Source organism: Notolepis coatsorum (assembly GCF_963971535.1).
Source record: "Notolepis coatsorum genome assembly, chromosome: 2".
Classification (NCBI taxonomy): Eukaryota; Metazoa; Chordata; class Actinopteri; order Aulopiformes; family Paralepididae; genus Notolepis; species Notolepis coatsorum.
This window is the reverse complement of record NC_140166.1, coordinates 226,964,038-226,989,412: the sequence shown is the minus strand read 5'-3', so window position 1 is coordinate 226,989,412 and position 25,375 is coordinate 226,964,038. Positions and strand designations below refer to the sequence as shown.

General features: G+C 43.7%; 1 pseudogene across 1 annotated transcript in view; it reads left to right on the top strand.

Moving 5' to 3' along the window:
* LOC311223832 (mitogen-activated protein kinase-binding protein 1-like) overlaps nucleotides 1–25,375 on the top strand; it is a 161,237-nt pseudogene that overhangs the window by 22,823 nt on the left and 113,039 nt on the right. Inside the window, exons 2-3 of the transcript XR_014621036.1 lie at nucleotides 6,878–6,969; nucleotides 9,939–10,074. The product of XR_014621036.1 is annotated as a mitogen-activated protein kinase-binding protein 1-like (transcript). The remainder of the gene's footprint in view (nucleotides 1–6,877; nucleotides 6,970–9,938; nucleotides 10,075–25,375) is intronic.

Sequence of the window (25,375 nt, the reverse complement as noted above, 5' to 3'; positions counted from 1 at the left end):
TGAATGGACTATAGGTAAATAAAAACAATAAAAAAACCCATATATATATAACAATATTATATAAAAAAAAGAAAATTTGATTAATTTGGATTATAATCGATTCTAACATATTCAAATCGATGCATCGATTCTAACACATTAGAATCGACGCATTTCGATTAATCGATGCATCGTTACACCCCTAGTATTTACACGTGTGTGGAGGGGAAGGATGGAGAGAGCCAATGTGGTGGAGAATGTGTGTGTTCATCTAGTCAACAACACTTATCTCGAGCGTAAACAGAGCTTCTGGTTTTACCGACCTCTGTTTGACACTGACTCCGATGCTTAACGTTCATGTTTATTCTCTCTAAGCGTTTCTTTATTTTATTTGGTCAAGACGTGGAGATCGGGCCCTCGTCTTCCGCCCCCGTCTTCTTTGTGACTTTAGGGAGAGCTTAGCTGAACCGCAGTCGGTCTTCTTCATTCGATCATCTGAATCTGCTTCAAGCTCTCCTGTATGAATACCTCAAATGGATCCGTCATCAGCTCTACTCTATATTTTCAATCTTTCAAAATGTTCTTATGTACCCCAGTTGCTATTGCATGTACATATTTGTGTTTCATTACACGTATATGTACGTACTTACCAACTGTTTCGCCTGATTTATAGCAACACTACTATCACCGACATCTAAGAAGGGAGATCCCCCCTTGAACGGCCCTTCTAAGGTTTCTCTCCTCCACGTTGCCTGTGGTGCTTTTTTCCTATTGCTAGGTCTTTAGTGAGTTTTTCCTTACCTTCGCGTGGGTAGTGTTGCATTCATTTATTTTACATTTTATTTTGGATTTCATGGTGTTTTTTGTTTTGTTCTTGATTTATGGCAGGGGTTGTCAAACTTTTTTATACCACGACCCCATTTTATTTAGGATTTCTTTTGGTGACCCCACACTTAATGTATCGCGTAATTTCAATGTGGAAATAAGGAATATCAAAATAAAAGCACACGTTGTTGAACTTGATCATGCATATTTATTAGAAAATGAAATTACAGCACTATGTTATCAATGAAATTAATTCATATTATCAACAAAAGCATTATCAGCACATTTCTCTGCCAATTGGTTGTTTTTGTCTGCAAGGAAAATCTGCGCGATTTAATACTCTGCCTCGAGATAGCCACCTCACTTCAGTGTGGTATAGCAGCTGGTTATGCGCAGAGGCAGAGCCCATTTCATCGCAAACCAACCGGCACCGCTTCTGACAACAAACCTATCCATTGCGAGGCCAGGTTACACACAAACGACCAGACCCCCGGTCCCCTCCCGTGATTATACATAATGTGCAGCCTCGTAGGATGCATTGTAGTGAGATGTGTATTGGAATACTGTGTGTCTGCCTCCGCTGATGAAGGGGCGAGACATGGCAAATACACACAGCTGCCGAGTGGAAAACTCGACCGGAGTTTATTTATTTTTTGTCACCTACCCGCGACCCCACTTTGGGTCGCGACCTGTAGTTTGAGAACCGCTGATTTATGGTGATGTTTCTTCTTGACTTGTTTAAAGAAGACGTGTCTGGCCCATGGGGACATTAGCGTGTGTTGTCGGGCCTTACAAATCCATTTGATTTGATTTAGCTCTGAACTCGAGGCACGCTGTTTCTCTCGTCAGTTAGACAAACTGAGTGTTCTAAGTACCGCCGCAGTGCTAGAAAGAAAGACTGTGTTCCTTTCAAGTGAGATGGAATCTGGAGAACTGCAGATTCCATTGATCTAATAAAGGACACTGGCCGTTGATGGTTAAGAGTTCTAGAACTCCACAGAAAACATTCCAAATGCTCTGCGGAGGATGACGGGGGAAACTCCACGACGTTATTTGCAGCGCTGTGGGTTTGAAGTGGCACAGCCTCTTCTATGACACGTCTCTTTCATTAGACATCTGGCCGGTGCCTAGAGTTAGCCTAGAGAAGAGGACGGGGGGGCAGCGTTTCCGTTAGAACATATTCGTGCCGGTCTGAGTGTCCTGCAATATTTCTATCACCGGACATATTCAAGAAATTCCGGTCAGAGTTTTAAACAGCAGTCTATTATAATCACATTTTTATGAGCTAACGAATTCCGTTATAATTGGACATGTGTATTAATTACATCAAGCGAAGAATGAGAAATTGATTTGCAGAATCAAATTACTATCTCTCGCCTCTCAAGTTAGTGCGATACGCTACCAGCATCAAGCTCCCGCCCTGCAGGCTCCCGCTGCAGCAGCTCTGTCACACGCACTCCCAAATGAATCTCGAGTCGACATCGCTTCACCTCGTTGTATCACATCGCTTCACCTCGTTGTATCAGACACGTCACACATATCATAATGTTCAACTTCACACACAGCAAACTGTAGTTGATCATCACATTGCCTCGTTATGCAGAGAGGACGAGCCACGTGCGCGTAACGCATTTGTTAATTTCATTATAGGTTATAGCCTACATTTAGTTATAATCAATAATATGCATTACTATGTGACACGGCAGTCAACCAACAGTTGCATATGATTAAAAATGTCAACACTCACTCACCCCGTCTCTCGTTGTGACTATCCGTTTTGTACCTGCGACGGCTGCGAGAACAGTGACTTTAGTTGCTGGTTCGACTTTAATAGATCCCCATTGGAACAGGCGAGGCTCGCAACGGTAGCAGCAGACTGGGGATGCTCTTTGTGGTTCAATCAATAAATTAATAGTAAAAGTACGCTCGACATTTTTGTTTCTTTTCCGCGGGTGCCACCACGGCATCAGCGTCAGCGGTCTCTGTGACTTCAAGTTCAGAAGACTCATCTTCGTTGTCATTATTAGACCTGCTTGTGCTTGGTTTCATGAAATATTTACTAAGCTTAGCTTGTTTCGCCATCTCTCTCTCTTCCTCGTGTACCTGTTTGTCGTTATGATGGCCAGAGCGTGCAGGCTCAAAAAAAAAAAAAAGTTAAGTTTCACATTTGCGCGGCGCCATCCTATCAGAGTGAAGCAACAATGAAACTGAAAATAGAATTATTGTTTCATTCATCGCATAGGCTATTTAATTTTAGCCGATTTTAATACAATTCAAATAATAAAATTGTGCTTAGAGGAATTATTTTCACCGGACATTAAGACCGGAGATATTTAAATAGTCGGACTTCAACATATTTTGCCGGTCAAAAACCGGTAATTACCGGCTAACGGAAACGCTGCGGGGGGGTCAGTGTCATCATAGAAACGTTTGGGAAAGGCTTTTTACCGCTGGGAGACATAACGAGAGGAGTCGTGTTTTTAAGAAGTAGCGTCGTCATCTCGGTACTGAATAACCTGCGTGGGAACGTCGAGGCTGTGACCCGTCTTATCATTCCAGGGAGGCCCACGCCAGGCTAAAATCAGTATCAGGATAATTTCCCCAGTACAAATAAATATATCTATTAAAGGTACTATAGATAACATTCAGCCACTAGAGCACCAGCGTGTCATTTATCCAATCCGGTGCATTCCACGTGGGGGAAATGGGGAAGTAGGACTAGGGAGGGGATACATGTAAACAACTAAATGCATTTTGGACCAGCCAACATTTTTGAATCAATCATTAATCATTGAAAAGCAATTTACTTTTATTCCACACCTTTCTAAAACCTCTGTGGATGTTTTTTTTGTTTTTTTTTGTTATGATTACTCTACATAAATATGTTATCTCACCTTTAACTCAATCAGCGCCAGAGGGCACTGTGTACTGTGTGGTAAGAAGGCCACCGCTTTAAAGTATAGGAATACGTGGCGGTGTTTGCAGGGCTCAAACTATATTATATATCATATATTATATATTGAGTATCTATCGTTCAATTTGTGAAAAACAAATAATTCTTTCATCCATACATTCCCGTTTTATACCGTGGTGAATATGAGTATAGTTTTAGAGAAATTTCAAAGGTACTCACAGTTGCACGAGGGTTTCAGACAGAGATACGTGATGGTTTGAAAGCTCGGCGTTGCTAATAAACATTTTAAATAATCTTTATAAACGTGTAAACATCACCGAGGCAGCGTTGCATGCTGGTCACACCAGGCATGTCACAAATGCAGAATAAGAGAAGAAGCCATTTTGATGCAACGCTGCCACCGTGATGTTTACACATGTTTTTCCTTACCTTCGTTGGGGTATGTCTGGGAGTGTTGCATTTATTTATTTATTTTACATTTATTTTGGATTTGATGGTGGGTTTTTTGTTCTTGATTTATTGTGATGTTCTTCTTGGCTTGTTTATTGAAGATGTGTCCGGCCCATGGGGACATTAACTTGTGAGTGCGGGCTTTACAAATACATTTGATTTGATTCGTCCCTGTCCTCTAGCTCAGGCAGGCCTTCTGTCTGTCTCATCTCCAGAAACTTCTCTCAAGTATAAATGTTTCAGGCAGCAGCAGTGTCTTCTTCCGACCATTAAGGGGAAACTTCAACCCTAGACATGTCAACCTGCCCGTCCCGTCACATCCCATTAATGTCTAGTTGAGAGACTTCAACAGGCATCAGTGGAAAAGCCTCCAGATACCCATAGTGGTAACTAATGGCTGTCCTATCCAGGCCACCGTACATGGAAAAGTGTGCGTATGTGTGTGTGTGTGTGTGTGTGCGTGTGCGTGTGCGTGTGCGTGTGTGTGTGTGTCTTGGCTGAAAGCACAAATTAAATGCAGTGTATTTGCCATTTAGTATTTACTAGGGGTGTAACGATGCATCGAAATACATCGATCCTAATGTGGACTATAGTTTACAGTATGTAGGATGTCATCTACATGACTATAGTTTACAGTATGCAGGATGTCATCTACATGACTATAGTTTACAGTATGCAGGATGTCATCTACATGACTATAGTTTACAGTATGCAGGATGTCATCTACATGACTATAGTTTACAGTATGCAGGATGTCATCTACATGACTATAGTTTACAGTATGTAGGATGTCATCTACATGACTATAGTTTACAGTATGCAGGATGTCATCTACATGACTATAGTTTACAGTATGCAGGATGTCATCTACATGACTATAGTTTACAGCAGGCTTAGAAATTAAAAAAAAATTTCAAGGGCTTTTTTTGCCCCCCTTAATTGATTTTCGGGGGCTTTTTTTGTATTTCGGGGGCACTGAATTTTTATGATAAACGGTAGGGGTGGGACGGTTCACAAAATGGACGGTTTGGTTCGTATCACGATTTTGGGGTCACGGTTTTCAGTTCGATATAAGTTAATTTTTATTAAAAAAAAATGTAACACTCAAATCTAAACATGCTTCTCATTTATTAAAAATAAAATAAAAGGTTTACAGTGTTTACAGCCTTAAATAATGTTTGGCACACAAAGACCGAACTGACTGAAAAATATAGGCTACATTTGTCAAAGTATTAACTTAGTGCAAACAAACAATATGCTCAGCCAGCACTAGACTTTCCTTTCTTTAATTAATATAAACACACAAAAACAATGTCAACCATGTTTAAATTCCCTGATTGTCAGTTCTTAATGGAAAGATTCGTTTTCTGCTTGAAATTATGTTTCTGTCTACATTTATTTAGACTAACATTATTTAAATATTGAGTGCAACTGTGGTGGATTACGTAATTCGGTGAGTTGGAACTATCTATGGGTGGCGCCGGGTCCCCACGGACATTTTAGCGTGGCACCTTCAGCTCCGGTCACGTTAGGAGGAGTTCATAACATCAACAAGCAGCGCGAAAGCTATAATAGTCCCGGTTGGAGTTAGTAAAACACAGTTGTATGTTAGCCTTCTTGGATGTTAAATAAACGCCTATCATTGTCTTTAAACACCCCGCCTCTCAGACTCCCATTTCCTCCTCTGCTACAGTAGCTAGTAGCTACGGTGTTAGCTGTTGTTGTGAAGGGCTAGCTAGCTAACAGCTACAAACATTGTACAAACTGCTAACGCTATGGCAAGATGTGTGTAGGCCTATGTAATGTTAATGGCTATGTTTTTAAAGTCGTAATGAAGATTGATTTATATTGTGCGTGCCATTTTTACACAAACTGACTAGCACCTGGCTGGCTGCAGTGCTGCTGCTGCTGCCTGCAGCCAGTGCAGAACACCGGCTCCGCCAAATGAATTTTTTTATTTGCGCGATACACAGACGCTCCATTACCGGATAAATATATATAATTAGTAAACTGTCGGGGGCATTAAGTGCCCCCCTTAACTGATTTTCGAGGGCATTTTGTCCATTTTCAAGGGCATTATGCCCCAAGCCCCCGTTAATTTCGAACCCTGGTTTACAGTATGTAGGATGTCATCTACATGACTATAGTTTACAGTATGCAGGATGTCATCTACATGACTATAGTTTACAGTATGTAGGATGTCATCTACATGACTATAGTTTACAGTATGTAGGATGTCATCTACATGACTATAGTTTACAGTATGCAGGATGTCATCTACATGACTATAGTTTACAGTATGCAGGATGTCATCTACATGACTATAGTTTACAGTATGCAGGATGTCATCTACATGACTATAGTTTACAGTATGCAGGATGTCATCTACATGACTATAGTTTACAGTATGCAGGATGTCATCTACATGACTATAGTTTACAGTATGCAGGATGTCATCTACATGACTATAGTTTACAGTATGCAGGATGTCATCTACATGGCTATAGTTTACAGTATGTAGGATGTCATCTACATGACTATAGTTTACAGTATGTAGGATGTCATCTACATGACTATAGTTTACAGTATGTAACAGTATGCAGGATGTCATCTACATGACTATAGTTTACAGTATGTAGGATGGGATGGGTGACGTCGATATACAGATGATGATACTCTATTTGACCTTTGCCCTCTGTGTGCCTACAGGTGACCTTGGAGAAGGTGCTGGGGATCACTGCTCCTGGGAACCGAGCCTTGACCTGCGACCCTCGCACTGGACTGATAGCCTACCCCGCTGGGTGAGACACACGCACGCACACACACAAACATACATGACGTGACCTATGAGCATGAACTTAAAGGCATAGTTCAAGTTCTTTTTAACATGAAGTGGTATTATATGAGATACATGTCAGGAGTGTAATCGATGCAGAGCCATTCACTGACTCACTTCTGGCCGTGTTCTGAGTGAGACGGGCAGCTTCAGACAGACAGACACACAGGCTGCAGTAACAACAACAGTGTTAACCCACAACATGCAGTGAGACGAGCAGCTTCAGACAGACACACAGGCTGCAGTAACAACAACAGTGTTAACCCACAACATGCAGTGAGACGGGCAGCTTCAGACAGACAGACACACAGGGTGCAGTAACAACAACAGTGTTAACCCACAACATGCAGTGAGACGGGCAGCTTCAGACAGACAGACACACAGGGTGCAGTAACAACAACAGTGTTAACCCACAACATGCAGTGAGACGGGCAGCTTCAGACAGACAGACACACAGGGTGCAGTAACAACAGCAGTGTTAACCCACAACATGCAGGGAGACGGGCAGCTTCAGACAGACAGACACACAGGGTGCAGTAACAACAACAGTGTTAACCCACAACATGCAGGGAGACGGGCAGCTTCAGACAGACAGACACACAGGGTGCAGTAACAACAACAGTGTTAACCCACAACATGCAGTGAGACGGGCAGCTTCAGACAGACAGACACACAGGGTGCAGTAACAACAACAGTGTTAACCCACAACAGGAAAAGACGTACAGTATTTAATGCACACAGATGCTGAATTCCACCTGATTTGCATTGTTATGATTACACTGGAGTGAAACGTGTTGGTTTGTGCTGCTGTATAGTAATAGTAGCCATGGAATCTCCATGGAATGTACACATGGTACCAGCCAGGACAGTTGCACTGCACCTCTCTCTCTATCTCTATCTCTATCTCTCTCTCTCTCTCTCCTCTCTCTCTCTCTCTCTCTCTCTCTCTCTCTCTCTCTATCTCTATCTCTATCTCTATCTCTATCTCTATCTCTATCTCTATCTCTATCTCTATCTCTATCTCTCTCTCTCTCTCTCTCTCTCTCTCTCTCTCTCTCTCTCTCTCTCTCTCTCTCTCTCTCTCTCTCTCTCTCTCTCTCGCCCTAGGCTGGTAAAGCTATGCCTCCTAAAATGTGAATCGGAAATACAGAAATACCGGCTACAGGCTTTCCGGTTTCCGGGCACCCCCTGATCTGTTTATAGTCCCCAGCGAAACAAACAACAAGCAGGTCTGTCAGCCTGTCGAGGGAGGCGATAACGAGGTTGTTTCTGGGGGGAATACATTTTCATGAGCACCGTGTCGTGATTTCAGGGGCGGGACTTCCTACCTGATTCCCACTTTCGGCCGTAGTGCTTTACCAGGCTTTATCTCTCGAGATAAAGCTGGGAACGAGGTTACTCTTGCCCTCTGTTCTCAGGGTCTATCCATTCAGTTGAAAGGCTTTAATGGAACACACATTTTGGCAAAGCATCAAAGTACAATTTGTCCAAATAAAATCTCCAACGAGCAGCACCCGTCCTAGTTAATAGATGTGATTATGAAGCAGCACCCGTCCTAGTTAATAGATGTGATTATGAAGCAGCACCCGTCCTTTCCACCCCACGGGGACGGTACCGACCCCTTTTGACATTATTATCATATATTAATATTTTTATGAGTGATGCAATAAATTAACGTTTTTAAAATCAAACGTTTTCAAGTATTATTATCACTACTATGTCACAAATACATGTATAATGTAAAACGTTAGGTTGGCAATAGTTTAGCAATAGGTTAAAAGTGCATTTATATCATTTTAAGTTTTTATTTTCCACTCGTGTTTTGACCCGGAAGCGGAAATGGACATTTTTAACCATGGGAATTGGAATCTTTTTGGGGCCATTTTGAAGAGGAGATCGCTGTCTATCGTTCAGTGTCAGAATTTCTCCGTTCTGCACTTCCTGTGGTCCAATATGGTTAATAATTGTTATGATTCGCGATAATAAGCTACAAAAGGTAACGTTTTTGACAAATATTGAAACGCAGTCAGTTTCTCCACACTATTGTAATCATGTAGGAATAATTAGATCTGAAATTAGTTACAAAATGATTACACTGTGGGAGAAATAAAAAAGTACAGTCGATTACATTAAATATCAGTATATGTTATTATGCACGCCTGGTGATACTATATCCAAATTGAACTCGGCCATTTGAAAGATACTATATGTATATATATATAAATGTGCGAATTGGCTATAATAAGGTAATGTATAAGCATATATTCTATATTCTATAATAATATTTCAAATTGCATTGGTCCGGATGGGAGAATTCAGTACTGTATATACAAAACCTTCAATTTGATCATCTTCCCTTTATTAATTTCCTTAGATCTTTTGTACACATGATCTCAAGAGGGTACTGAATGAGCTCAGTGGCAGTTTATTAAGTTTGGTCATTATTATCATGGTTTTATTCACTGTCAAAGATGAAAAGAAAAATCATAATTCATATTTTCCTTTGTTTCATCAGAATTTAAGCAAGCCTAGTAATAGACACAATATTTCTGACACTGAGAATACATTCATTGAGGTCCATAGATGTTCCTAGATACCAAGAATATGCAAATAGCCCTTGTAGAAGTGGAGCAATATTCCATTTACCTAGGTATACATTTTATGCAGATTTTCACCTGGGGTGGAACAGGTTAATAGATGTGATTATGAAGCAGCACCCGTCCTAGTTAATAGATGTGATTATGAAGCAGCACCCGTCCTAGTTAATAGATGTGATTATGAAGCAGCACCCGTCCTAGTTAATAGATGTGATTATGAAGCCGGTCGTGCTCCCTCCGTCAGATGAAAAGAGAGAGAATATGTTCAGTTCCTCCACTGAAGGAGTAGTCTCTCTCTCTAAAAGCATCTGTATTCCCAGATGGGCTCTTCTTTTAGGAGCAGCTCTGGGCCGCAGGCCTCAGTCTCTCCACCTGTTGCAGGAATGCACCGAGCGCGTCTCACGCATCTGGACTCAGTCTCACACGCCCCCGTGCTTCTGGAGGAGAACAGACAGCAGCACAGACGGCAGATGGTACACATGGAATGTACAGTATGTACAACGTGTTCAGCTGCGACCAGCTGCTCTACAGCTCATCCTGTTGGTCAGTCGGTCCACAGGAGCGACCCCACCCTCTAGTGACCCCTAGGGCTGTCTTAAATACTTCGAAGCTTCGAAGCTTCGTTCGATGCCATGGGATTCGAATATGAAAAAAAAATTCGATCATGTAAAAAGATTTTTTATTTATTTTTAATATTTTTTGCAAAATCAACTCTGCCTCTCTTTGTTAATTACAACAAGCAATGCTGTTTGTTATTTAAGATGAGGTCGGACTCGGCACTGAGAGATTTGTGTTCATTGTGCTGCTTTTATAAAGCCTCAAATGACGGCTTACAATATTTCATGAAAGCAAAGTGTTTAGTTTGTCTAAGATTTAAAAAGGTTTAAACTTTACAGCACTGACAAAGTTGAACAAAGTGCTGTACAAGTCCCACAACATAAAAAAATATATATAATAATAATAATAATAATATTAATAAATTTTTTTTTATTTTTTTTTATTTCGAAGCTTCGAATTAAAATCTAATCTTGGCCCCGAAGCTTCGAATTCCAAAAAAAGATCGAAGGTCAGCCCTAGTGACCCCACCCTTTAGTGACCCCACCCTCTAGTGACCCCACCCTTTAGTGACCCCACCCTCTAGTGACCCCACCCTCTAGTGACCCCACCCTCTAGTGACCCCCCCACCCTCTAGTGACCCCACCCTTCAGTGACCCCACCCTCTAGTGACCCCACCCTCTAGTGACCCCACCCTTCAGTGACCCCACCCTCTAGTGACCCCACCCTTTAGTGACCCCACCCTTTAGTGACCCCATCCTTTAGTGACCCCACCCTCTAGTGACCCCACCCTCTAGTGACCCCACCCTCTAGTGACCCCACCCTCTAGTGACCCCACCCTCTAGTGACCCCCCCACCCTCTAGTGACCCCACCCTTCAGTGACCCCACCCTCTAGTGACCCCACCCTTTAGTGACCCCACCCTTTAGTGACCCCCCCACCCTTTAGTGACCCCACCCTCTAGTGACCCCACCCTTTAGTGACCCCACCCTCTAGTGACCCCACCCTTTAGTGACCCCACCCTTTAGTGACCCCCCCACCCTTTAGTGACCCCACCCTCTAGTGACCCCACCCTTTAGTGACCCCACCCTTTAGTGACCCCACCCTCTAGTGACCCCACCCTCTAGTGACCCCACCCTCTAGTGACCCCACCCTCTAGTGACCCCACCCTCTAGTGACCCCACCCTCTAGTGACCCCCCCACCCTCTAGTGACCCCACCCTTCAGTGACCCCACCCTCTAGTGACCCCCCCCACCCTCTAGTGACCCCACCCTCTAGTGACCCCACCCTCTAGTGACCCCACCCTCTAGCGACCCCCCCACCCTCTAGTGACCCCACCCTCTAGCGACCCCACCCTCTAGCGAACACATTATTCGTCCTAGGAGGCTGGAACTTGGCATGGAGGTCAAGTGTTTTTGTGTGAGCTTGAAAAATCAAATAGTTTATGCGAATATCGCTTTGTCTCCCTTGTTTTTACTGGCAACTACACTGTGTAGTGTGTGTTGACATTTGGTGCGGCCATCATTGTAGTCGCATCTTATTTTTATTTTTTTATTAAGCTTGTGGTGTCATTTCCCTCTGAGTCAAATGTGACCCCCCCCAGGATGTACAGCCTGCTAACACATACAGTATGTACTGTTTACCTCTGCTCAGGACGTACGGCCTGCTACTATGTACACATGCTGTTTACACGAGCTTTTGCGGTGGCTGCCCCTAAATTATGGAACAGTCTTCCACTGCAAATGAGGTCTGCTGCCCAGACCCTACAGAGTTTTAAAACACAGCTGAAGACTCACCTGTTTTTATTGGCGTTCTGAGGCTCGGTAAGCCACACATCCCTGGTTGTGTCGTGATTGTTTTTTTAAAACTTTATTGTAGTTATATGACTTTGTGTGTATACTGTATTTTGGATTTATTTTAGTATTTATGTTTTTGTATTGTACAGCACTTTGGTACAACTTCGGTTGATTTTAAATGTGCTATATAAATAAAGTTGACCTTGACCTTGACCTTTACCTCTGCTCAGGACGTACGGCCTGCTAACACATACAGTACTGTTTACCTCTGCTCAGGGCGTACAGCCTGCTAACACATACAGTACTGTTTACCTCTGCTCAGGACGTACGGCCTGCTAACACATACAGTACTGTTTACCTCTGCTCAGGACGTACGGCCTGCTAACACATACAGTACTGTTTACCTCTGCTCAGGACGTACGGCCTGCTAACACATACAGTACTGTTTACCTCTGCTCAGGACGTACGGCCTGCTAACACATACAGTACTGTTTACCTCTGCTCAGGACGTACGGCCTGCTAACACATACAGTACTGTTTACCTCTGCTCAGGACGTACGGCCTGCTAACACATACAGTACTGTTTACCTCTGCTCAGGACGTACGGCCTGCTAACACATACAGTACTGTTTACCTCTGCTCAGGACGTACGGCCTGCTAACACATACAGTACTGTTTACCTCTGCTCAGGACGTACGGCCTGCTAACACATACAGTACTGTTTACCTCTGCTCAGGACGTACGGCCTGCTAACACATACAGTACTGTTTACCTCTGCTCAGGACGTACGGCCTGCTAACACATACAGTATGTACTGTTTACCTCTGCTCAGGGCGTACGGCCTGCTAACACATACAGTATGTACTGTTTACCTCTGCTCAGGACGTACGGCCTGCTAACACATACAGTACTGTTTACCTCTGCTCAGGACGTACGGCCTGCTAACACATACAGTATGTACTGTTTACCTCTGCTCAGGACGTACGGCCTGCTAACACATACAGTATGTACTGTTTACCTCTGCTCAGGGCGTACGGCCTGCTAACACATACAGTATGTTCTGTTTACCTCTGCTCAGGACGTACGGCCTGCTAACACATACAGTACTGTTTACCTCTGCTCAGGGCGTACGGCCTGCTAACACATACAGTACTGTTTACCTCTGCTCAGGACGTACGGCCTGCTAACACATACAGTACTGTTTACCTCTGCTCAGGGCGTACAGCCTGCTAACGCATACAGTACTGTTTACCTCTGCTCAGGGCGTACAGCCTGCTAACACATACAGTATGTACTGTTTACCTCTGCTCAGGACGTATGGCCTGCTAACACATACAGTACTGTTTACCTCTGCTCAGGGCGTACGGCCTGCTAACACATACAGTACTGTTTACCTCTGCTCAGGACGTACGGCCTGCTAACACATACAGTACTGTTTACCTCTGCTCAGGGCGTACAGCCTGCTAACACATACAGTACTGTTTACCTCTGCTCAGGACGTACGGCCTGCTAACACATACAGTACTGTTTACCTCTGCTCAGGGCGTACGGCCTGCTAACACATACAGTACTGTTTACCTCTGCTCAGGACGTACGGCCTGCTAACACATACAGTACTGTTTACCTCTGCTCAGGGCGTACAGCCTGCTAACGCATACAGTACTGTTTACCTCTGCTCAGGGCGTACAGCCTGCTAACACATCAGCGTTTCCGTTAGCCGGTAATTACCGGTATTTGACTGGCAAAATCTGTTGAAGTCCGACATATTTAATCTCTCCGGTCATAATGTCCGGTGAAAATAATTCCCTCTAAACACAATTAGATTATTTGAATTGTATTAAAATAGGCTAAAATTATATAGCCTATGCGATGAACGAAACAATCTCACCAAGCAGCCGGTCTAATAATGACATCCTGCTGTCAGCGCGAGCTGGCTGCTGATATATTTACGTGAAGCATGGCTTGGCAGGGTGCAGTACTCCAATTCAGCCATTGGCAATTCAGCTGTTGGGTGGGGGCGCTGCTGACACCACTGCTCTGCTCTGCCTGCTCCAAGTGCTCCATGCTTCACGTAAATATATCAGCAGCCAGCTCGCGCTGACACAGCGGTGCCAAATTTCTCAGTTCTTCGCTTGATATAATTAATACAAATGTCCAATATAACGGAATTAGTTAGCTCATAAAAATGTGATTATAACAGACTGCTGTTTATTAAGGTCGGGCAGACTGCCCACCGACACCTCAAGTCGGCAGCAGCAGCACGAAGTCTCGAGGGACTTATTTTATTTGGAATATATTAATGACTGATACGCAAAAGTAGCCTAGTTTTAAGTTAAAATATTATAAATGCCTTGATGATGTCATTCTTTATATAGGTCTATCAATTGTTTTTAAGCTCAATAAACTCTGACCGGAATTTATCCCATTTGTCCGGTAGATTGAAATCTACCGGACACTCAGACCTGCAAAAAAAAATTCTAACGGAAACCCTGTAACACATACAGTATGTACTGTTTACCTCTGCTCAGGACGTATGGCCTGCTAACACATACAGTACTGTTTACCTCTGCTCAGGGCGTACGGCCTGCTAACACATACAGTACTGTTTACCTCTGCTCAGGGCGTACGGCCTGCTAACACATACAGTATGTACTGTTTACCTCTGCTCAGGGCGTACGGCCTGCTAACACATACAGTATGTACTATTTACCTCTGCTCAGGGCGTACAGCCTGCTAACACATACAGTACTGTTTACCTCTGCTCAGGACGTACGGCCTGCTAACACATACAGTACTGTTTACCTCTGCTCAGGACGTACGGCCTGCTAACACATACAGTACTGTTTACCTCTGCTCAGGACGTACGGCCTGCTAACACATACAGTACTGTTTACCTCTGCTCAGGGCGTACGGCCTGCTAACACATACAGTACTGTTTACCTCTGCTCAGGACGTACGGCCTGCTAACACATACAGTACTGTTTACCTCTGCTCAGGGCGTACGGCCTGCTAACACATACAGTACTGTTTACCTCTGCTCAGAGCGTACGGCCTGCTAACACATACAGTACTGTTTACCTCTGCTTAGGACGTACGGCCTGCTACTATGTATGTACACATGCTGTTTACCCCCTGCTCAGGTCTCAATACAGATTTACCTATGAGATTATGAACCCTAGTGTAATTTAGCCTACTTGACTTCTGGAATGCTGCCGGTATTAGCTGTTCAAAACAACCTGTGTATCAGCTTCTCAGATGCAAAGCACCTTCAGCAATGTTGCTCACTCACTCACTCACTCACTCACTCACTCACTCACTCACTCACTCACTCACTCACTCACTCATATAATGGCAGTATTAGTAGTATATTATCCGCACAAGTTCCTGCCATTGTCTTGTTAAAGCAGTATATTTTGAAGGTATTATTCAGAGTATACAGCACAGCAGAGTACACAGTATTCAGAGTATACAGCAGAGTACACAGTATTCAGAGTTTACAGCAGAGTACACAGTATTCAGAGTTTACAGCAGAGTACACAGTATTCAGAGTACACAGCAGAGTACACAGTATTCAGAGTTTACAGCAGAGTACACAGTATTCAGAGTATACAGCAGAGTACACAGTATTCAGAGTATACAGCAGAGTAACTCAGTACCACTTCAAACATTCACATAACAAAACAACCTGTATGGAATGTGACTGACCACTGTGACACACACACACACACACGCACGCACGCACGCACGCACGCACACACACACGCACGCACGCACGCACACACACACACTCGCAGATAGAGAGAGAGAGAGAGGTTAAGAGAGGCTAATTGTCTAATGAGATTAAAGACATCATGTGTTGAGGAGGGGCTGCACTGCACACACACATGCATACATACCCATGCACACAGGAACATGACATGCTGTAATGAGGCTCTTTCAGAAAATTGTGTTGTCTATTTTATCTACTTGTTGTATCTATTTTATCTTCTTAACTCTTTCTTTGTGATTTATTGTATTCTTCTTGGGACCATGTTGGAAACACGTCGACAGACTTTCACATGTTATCCTTGTACCCCTTGTTTTTATACTATTGTATAAATTGTATGTACTAAATAAAAATCAAATCAAATCATCATGGTCTGTTAGGTACTGGTATGGCATGGTCTGTCAGGTACTGGTATGGCATGGTCTGTTAGGTACTGGTATATCATGGTCTGTTAGGTACTGGTATATCATGGTCTGTTAGGTACTGGTATATCATGGTCTGTTAGGTACTGGTATGGCATGGTCTGTTAGGTACTGGTATATCATGGTCTGTTAGGTACTGGTATGTCATGGTCTGTCAGGTACTGGTATATCATGGTCTGTCAGGTACTGGTATATCATGGTCTGTTAGGTACTGGTATAGCATGGTCTGTCACTGTCAGGTACTGGTATATCATGGTCTGTTAGGTACTGGTATATCATGGTCTGTTAGGTACTGGTATATCATGGTCTGTTAGGTACTGGTATGTCATGGTCTGTTAGGTACTGGTATATCATGGTCTGTTAGGTACTGGTATATCACAGGGCCATGCTGAAGGTCTGTTAGGTACTGGTATGGATGGAGCCATGATGAAGGTCCGTCAGGCTCCATGGTGTCGTATTTGAACTGTATTCGATCACATTCCATAACGCCTGCTTGTGAGCGGTAACTAACTGGACACCATGATAGAGAGAGAAATGGAGAGAGGGCGGGATTGCTGTTTATGTCATAATTGTGCTTTGGCAACATTTGTGAAATTTCATGCCAATAAAGCTTTTTGAATTGAATTGAGAGAGAGAGACGGAGAGAGAGACAGACAGAGGGACTCATCAGATATCCGTGTCACAGCTGGCCTAGCTTAGTCAACTCTCAGAGGAAGGAGACTAAATGCTTAGTCAGCTGATGGCTTGGCAGAGGCTTAACTCCTCCTAGCCAACACACACAGACACACACACAGAGAGAGAGAGAGTCCGTCTCTGAGAGCAAGCAAGTACATACAGTACACACACACACATAAACACACACATAAACACACACACATAAACACACATAAACACACATGCAAACATGCATGCACTCGTGCTCACACACAAATGCAAACACACACATATGGTACACACACATACACGCACGAACACACGTACAAGATAATCGATTCATAATTATCGTGCCGCATGTCACGTTGCTAATTTCGTCTTGTGTTGTAAACGCAGCGTACCTTTCCTTCATAGCGGTGCGCTCCCCCCCCCCCCCCCCCCCCTTCAAGCCCCTCCCCCCCTCTGACTTTTGTTAAGTTACTTTTACTTGATCAAAACAACCCAACTGCAGTTTGATTGATGTTTCCTGGAATGCACAATAAAAAACACATGATTTGTGATGGAGATACCGGTATATATGTTTTTGCTAATTAACTCTTCTGTCTTCTGTCTATTCCAATCAAAATTCGAAATGGTCTATTTTCATGTACCTTTTGAATACTGCTGCAAGTAAAAAAAAAATTTAATGAATGTATTCGTTTATGTAATGTATTAAATATGTTTTAATACAGAATTATTTACTAAATTGTTTACAAAAAAAATTATATATATATACAGTATATATAAATGGTAAATCGACTGCATTTTTATCCAAAGCGCTTTACAATTTGTTCCTCACATTTTACCCATTCACTCACTACATTCATACACTCACGGCAGAGGCGACCATGCAAGGTGCCAACCTGCTCATCGGGAGCAGTTAGGGGTTAAGTGTCTTGCTCAAGGACACTTTGACACGCTGCGCGGGGGGAGCGGGAATCGAACAGGGAACCTCCGGATTACCAGACGACTGCTCTACCTCCCGAGCCACTGTCACCCCATTGCCGCCCCATTTTACCATTTTTATATATTATATCACGGACGACGAATAGAATAAAAATCCATACCTTTGCATGGATCCATGACAGTATACCTTCATATTCAGTATACCTCCCTAATGGGTCTGTGTCTGTCTCTGTCTCTGTCTGTGTGTGTGTGTCTGTGCTGCGTGTGTGTGTGTCTACGACTCTGCGTGTGTGTGTGTGTCTGCGTGTGTGTGTCTGTGCATGTGTGTGTGTGTCTGTCTGCATGTGTGTGTGTCTGTGTGTGTTTCTGTGTGTGTGTCTGTGTCTCTGTGTGTGTGTCTGCGTGTGTGTCTGTCTGCGCTTGTGTGTGTGTGTGTGTCTCTGTGTGTGTGTGTCTCTGTGTCTGTCTCTGTGTGTGTGTGTGTCTGTGTCTGCCTGTGTGCGTGTGTGTGTGTGTGTGTGTGTGTGTGTGTGTGTGTGTGTGTGTGTGTTTCTCCTTCTCCATGCACCCTTGCAGATCTTAAAAGCAGGTCTTAGTGCAAATTACCATGAGACACATGTCCTGGTGGAGTACAGAACATGGCTGCCCAGTCTGTGTCTCTGCCAGAGTGGGTGTAAACTAAGTGATTGAAATATGTTGGCAAGCGAGAGAGGTTGTCCATTATGATGGCGGGGGGGGGGTGTTTGATTTATAGGAGGACGTGTTAACAACCAGGGGTCACATGATAGACTAGCACTAATAGACCACCGCAACACTTCCGGTATTCTGAAATCATGGGAGAGAGAGCGGGGGGAGAGAAAATTAAAGAATGTGGATGAGAGCCTTGACATTAAGTGGTTGTAGCTACGGCTGTGGGGGTGCGGGAGACATGATCCAATAGACTAGTATACGCCTGAGTCTCCTGAACATGGAGAGACCAGTCCCAAGTCGCTTGGCACTTTCTCTGCCAAGCTATAGTCACTTTTCCGCACCAACCCCTGAACTCTGCATGCGCAGATTGATAAACCTAGATCTCTGGATAATCCAGAGAGACTCCGTGGGCAATCTGCTCATGCAGAGTTCGGGAGTAGGTGCGGGAAAGTGACTATAGCTCGGCCGAGAAAATGCCGATCGACTTGGGACTGGTCTCTCCATGTTCAGGAGACTCGGGCGTATAAAAGTCTATTGGATCATGTCTCCATCACCCCCACAGCCGTAGCTACAACCACTTAATGTTAAGGCTCTCATCCACATTCATTAATTTTCTCCCATGAGCTCAATGTAACGCAGAAGTGCAGTGATCTCTATGGAGACAGCAGGGGAGTCTGTCCAAAACCAGCATGTTGAAATAGTGCCGTCCGTCCTGGTGGCTCCCCGCGCTATATGGTGCACACCATGTGGTCGCAACGTTGTGGGTTCGAATCCCACCTAAGATCTTTGTCGCATGACATCCTCCTTCTCTCTATCCCTCTCTATCTCTATCATCTCTATCACTCACTGGCCCATCTAATAAAAATGCCCTGAAGCTATCTTGTATTGAACTTTAATGTATTTTACATTAAATGTTTTCCTTGCAGCAGGATAATAAAATAAAAAGGGGTGTCAGTGTCCCAGGAGGTAGAGCAGTGAATGTGTGAGTGTACTGATGAATGTTGGGCATAAGTCGTAAAGCACTTTGGATAAAAGAGTTATATAAATACAGTCCATTTACCAGTCGTTATGCTGCTATTTCAGTCTATGTTCTCTTAAATAGAATAGAATAGAAATACTTTAAACAGTAAACATTTAGGTAGTCAAAAACAAAAATCACGAATAAGAATAAAAATAAGAATAAGACTAAGAATAAAATAAAATACGGTCCGGGATATACATAACATAGAAAATGTATATCCCAGACCGTATTTTATTTTATTGTATTTTATAAAATTTTATTCTTAGTCTTATTTTTATTCTTATTCATGACTTTTGTTTTTGAAATGTTCACTGTTTACTGTGAGCGATCTGTAGTGCCAAATTTCCCTCGGGATGAATAAAGTATTTCTATTCTATTCTATTTAAGAGAACATAGACTGAAATAGCAGCATAACGACTGGTAGTAACATAAAGATATAAGACAGATGCCATATGTCACAAGTGTACCCTCAAAATAAGAGCGATATTGTGATGTGAGTTTTGGGCTCGTCGGCCAGCCCCATGTTGAGACTGGGCTCTGGGACGGGTCAGGAGAAGACACATGGACATTGTTCAGAGAGAAGAGGACAGTGTAGGACTGTGTTTGTCTCGCCCGCAGAAAACTGATTATCACCCACTGAATTCCATGCTGCCCTTTACAGATGCAGTATGAGGCCAAAATGCAACTATTGGCCAGACAATATGTCTTAGCTGCGACCAGTAGCCTTAAAGCTCACTTTGTTGAGTGGTTGGTTGGTTGGTTGGTTGGTTGGTTGGTTGGTTGGTTGGTCAGTTGGTTGGTTGGTTGGTTGGTTGGTTGGTTGGTTGGTAGGTAGGTTTGTTGGTTGGTTGGTTGAGTGGTTGGTTGGTTGGTTGGTTGGTTGGTTGGTTGGTTGGTTGGTAGGTTGTTTGGTTGGTTGGTTGGTAGGTTGTTTGGTTGGTTGGTTGGTTGGTTGAGTGGTTGGTTGGTTGAGTGGTTGGTTGGTTGGTTGGTAGGTTGGTTGGTTGGTAGGTTGGTTGGTTGGTTGGTTGAGTGGTTGGTTGGTTGGTAGGTTGGTTGGTTGGTTGGTTGGTTGAGTGGTTGGTTGGTTGAGTGGTTGGTTGGTTGGTTGGTAGGTTGTTTGGTTGGTTGGTCAGTTGCCTGGTTGGTAGGTTGGTTGGTTGGGTGGTCAGTTGGTTGGTTGGTTGGTAGGTAGGTTGAGTGGTTGGGTGGTCAGTTTGTTGGTTGGTCGGTTGGTAGGTTGAGTGGTTGCCTGGTTGGTAGGTTGAGTGGTTGGTAGGTTGGTTGGTTGGGTGGTCAGTTGGTTGGTTGGTTGGTTAGTAGGTTGGTTGGTTGGTAGGTTGCCTGGTTGGTAGGTTGAGTGGTTGGTAGGTTGGTTGGTTGGGTGGTCAGTTGGTTGGTTTGTTGGTTGGTAGGTTGGTTGGTTGGGTGGTCAGTTGGTTGGTTTGTTGGTTGGTTAGTAGGTTGGTTGGTTGGGTGGTCAGTTGGTTGGTTGGTTGGTTGGTTAGTAGGTTGGTTGGTTGGGTGGTCAGTTGGTTGGTTGGTAGGTCGGTTGGTTGGGTGGTTGGTTGGGTGGTTGGTTGGGTGGTCAGTTGGTTGGTTGTTTGGTAGGTTGGTTGGTTGTTTGGTAGGTTGGTTGGGTGGTTGGTTGGGTGGTCAGTTGGTTGGTTGTTTGGTAGGTTGGTTGGGTGGTTGGTTGGGTGGTCAGTTGGTTGGTTGTTTGGTAGGTTGGTTGGTTGGGTGGTCAGTTGGTTGGTTGTTTGGTAGGTTGGTTGGGTGGGTGGTCAGTTGGTTGGTTGTTTGGTTGGTTGGGTGGTCAGTTGGTTGGTAGGTTGGTTGGTTGGGTGTGTGTGTGTGATAATGCAAGTATGTACACAGTGGTGACAGCTGTTGCGGATTCATGCTTCTTTCTTTTCTCCTGCTGGTCAGAATGTCCAATGTTTACATTATTTAGTTAATAGTCCAATGAAAGACCTTCACACATCGCTACGAGTGCATCGCATAATTTAACCCAAACCCACAGAGAGGCGCTCAATAATCATAGTGGGCTGTTTGGTGAGAGAGAGAGAGAGAGAGAGAGACTTTAGAGCGAGGCTGCAGAGGGCCTGGGTCAGTTTAAGGTCACACAGCTGACACGTCTGTACACGTTAGTGGTACATCTATCAGGAAACGGAGCTTCCTTTTGCCTTTACTCAGTATTTGGTTAACTATATAGACAAGTATTAGATATGACAATTGATTTTACAATCACTGGTGGTGACTGGTCATAATTTATCAGTTCACAAAGGTCATTTCAATATGGGTCTCGTGGTTTTCATTTACCATCCTCTCGCATGACAGCAGCATGGAGAGTCACCTGACATTCTGGATCAATGGACCTCTAGTTGAGGTTATGGTGGAGCGGGAGGTCTCCAGTAAGGTTAAGGGTTAGGTTTATAAACAGTAAGGTTAAGGTAAGAGTTAGGTTTATAAACCGTAAGGTTAGGGTTAAGGTAAGAGTTAGGTTTATGAACAACCATAATAATCAATCGCGGCAAAATAGCGCAAACACAGGGAGTTCCCGACGTTGGTACTTTCATCCAGAATGTCCCTGGAGATGAAACTCAAAGCACAGAATGTACATTAAAACACCCCGAAACCTCCCAGATATGGGTTAGGAGGCTCTCGTGTGAGAGGAGAGCATGGTCGAGTAGGTATAGTCTCGTGTGAGAGGAGAGCATGGTCGAGTAGGTAGTCTCATGTTGATGTGACCTGGCTGGCTCTGCTGTGACCTGACCTACATCTGGTCTCCATCAGGCTTCCTATGTTAATTAAACATCAGTTGCTGCTGCGACTGGGTCCCCAGACTGCCCACTGAGAGAGACAGCACGGCCTCTTATGTCTTATTCATCTAGTCTAACACTGTTACTATACAGGGACTCTTGATCAAATTCTTTGATTTGAAATCTTTATTTCGAACATGTAAATAAAACAAAAACAAATCATTAATCTCTAGCAATGAAATGAGGGAAAAAAAAGAAAAAAAACAACATAACTTCGAAAAGGAGTAGGAAGAAGTATACTTATTACATGGCGTTTTCACATTCGCCGAAATGCTTGCTTGTGATTGGTCAACAGCCCCCCGACTGCGGTCATGACCGCAGATTTTTCAATAATGACCACAGAGCGCAGCTGTTCGCAATCAAGCCCACTGACACACTGTTTCAGTGCAATTAGACACTGCCGTGCCGGCGATGACAGGGGGCGGAGCGACGAGCGGAGCCATGCAGAACACAGCGGAGCCAGAACACAGAGGCTGCCCACGATAATAATAATCACTTTATTTGGGCTGACAGAGCCACAGAACAACTGCGATTTGTCAAATGAATTAGGTATATTGTTAGTAAGTTAGCCATGTAATAAGCGGGATAATGTATAGCCTACTCGGTCATTGTCGCAAAATAATTGACCTTCACTACGTTTAAAACACCTCGGCGCGGCGCCTCTGTATTTTAAACTCCGTGTCGGTCAATTATTTTGCGACAATGACCTCGTAGCCATACATTATCCCTTACTTATTTAATCCTACCCCTTTTCCACTACTCAAAATGAATGTAATTCCTTACTGATTTAAATCCTTACAAAAACCAATATATATATATATATATACAAATATATGCAAAACATTAAAAAAAATATGAAAAACATGAATAGAATTTAATAAATATGTAAACACCCGTGAATGTCAAATCCCTTCCTCATCCCGAGCGGTTGAACTATTTCAATTGTATTTAGTTGAATAGAAACAACCGCCAAATAATAATTATAATAAAATGAATCCATTATAATTTATAATTTAATAATATTAAAAAAACACATTTATAGACCACTCTATGAAAGAGTTCTGAGACACTACACATTTAAAATAAATAAATAAAAGACCATTTTACATTATTCCATTTGCTTAGTTCAGATGAGCAGTTGGAACTATTCCAATTTAATTTAGTTTAATAGAAAGAATGTTTTAGATTAAAAAAATTGTTTTGTATCCTAGTTTGTCATCAGTCATCATGGCTAATATAAGTGAAGTTGAACCTTTATTAAACCCCTTTGGGGAAATTTGACTTTTGCATTTGATCAGTTGGGGCCCAACTCCAGCTGTACTGCCAGTACCTTGGTCAAGGGCGATCTCAGGAAACCTAGCATGCATGTCTTTCAAGGTGTGGCAGGAAACCAGAGTGCCCAGAGGAAACCCACGCAAACACGGGGAGAACACCAACTCCACACAGAACCCTGCTGGGGTTTGCATGTTCTCCCCGTGCTCGCAAGGGTTTCCCCTCCCGATAAGATAAACCCAATGGAAAAACATGCTCCCTGACGAAGACGGACAGGAGCACTTGGATTGGTCCCCGGGGCGCGACGCACGCTGCAGCCCTTGTCTGCTCCCGGCAGCCCTTGTCTGCTCCCGGCAGCCCTTGTCTACTCCCGGCTGCCCTTGGAGGGGAAGGACGATGGGATGGGAAGTGCAGAGAGACATTTCATCTGCGACTCAGTGCATGTGTGTGTGTGTGTTCCTGTGGGTCGCCCATCGCATGTGTGTGTGTTAATCTGCATGACAAATAAAGACGTCTTCTTCTTCTTCTAACCCAGGACCTTCTTGCTGTGAGGCAACAGTGCTTACTGTAGCTCAGGCCCGCATCACTCCTCTGCTAGTATCAGGGTCTGTGTGTGTGTGTGCGGGTGATAATAACAGGTTTTATTGCCAAGAACCCTGGGGATTACAGAAAGGTTCTTGGCAACAAACAGTTGGGTCAGTCCAGGCCGTAGAGCTGTATCTGAGGGCCTCAGGTGAGCCCACAGCAGGCTGTGTCACTCGATCTGTGAGTAAGGTGCCATTCAGCCACTCTCCTCTCCTTCTATCAGCTAGTGTGTGTGTGTGTGTGTGTGTGTGTGTGTGTGTGTGTGTGTGTGTTTGTGTGTGTGTGGCTGAGGAACAAGGAACAATCCCACTGAACCCCCAGAGGCCTGTCTGCTGTGAAATCTAGACAGCTTCGCAGTTTGCACTGTACAGAGATTGTGCTTCGGAATGCAGATTTGTCATTTCTGCATATGAGGTGTTGATGTGGTATCGGGATGTCATCAGGATACAGTAGGCCTTTTAACTCAATCAGCGCCACGGGCCTAGCCCATCTTTGTTCCTACTGCGCCACCGCTCTAAGAGATAGGGATGCGTGGCGGTGTTTGCAGGGCTATATCTATATTCTATATTATAGCTATGGATACAATACTATGGCTCATTTGACATCAACTATCCATCGTTCAATATGTGAAAAAGAATACATTTTTTCATGTATACGTTTGCGTGTTATACCGTGGTGAATATAAGTATAGTTTCAGAGTGATCCTGGCTAATTCAAGAAAACGGCGCTATGGAATGGAGCAATACGTGAATTTTACTAAAAGCGTTGGTATTGCTCGCCTGGACACGCTACTATTTCCAAATCAAATGTATATAATGTAATATAAATGTATATAATAGGTATTATGTTTCATCATGAATGCATGAATGCGTTTTTTGATGCTTTGATCGTCACCAACGGCATACGTTCTGGAGTATGTTACACATGGTCGTTGCGATCGATGTGAAATCATGGTTGGATCAAAGCAGGATTGATGTCATATAGTCCTTACCTTCACTAGGAGGTACCCCAAAAAGAATATTCCAATTGTCTGATTGCGATTTCCAGTATTGGTGTCCATCGTGTCGCCAACATAATCCACCACAACACATGCAACAGGGGCATTGGACGCGTTTCAATGTGATCGCGTGAACCGCTGGACTCGCCTGACCAAAAAAACTGCGCCCGGAGTGAATTAAATGTAACACCGGGTGTGAAAAAAAGGTTTCGAAGGGTGGGTGATACTGCCACCTGGCAGGATGCGGCCG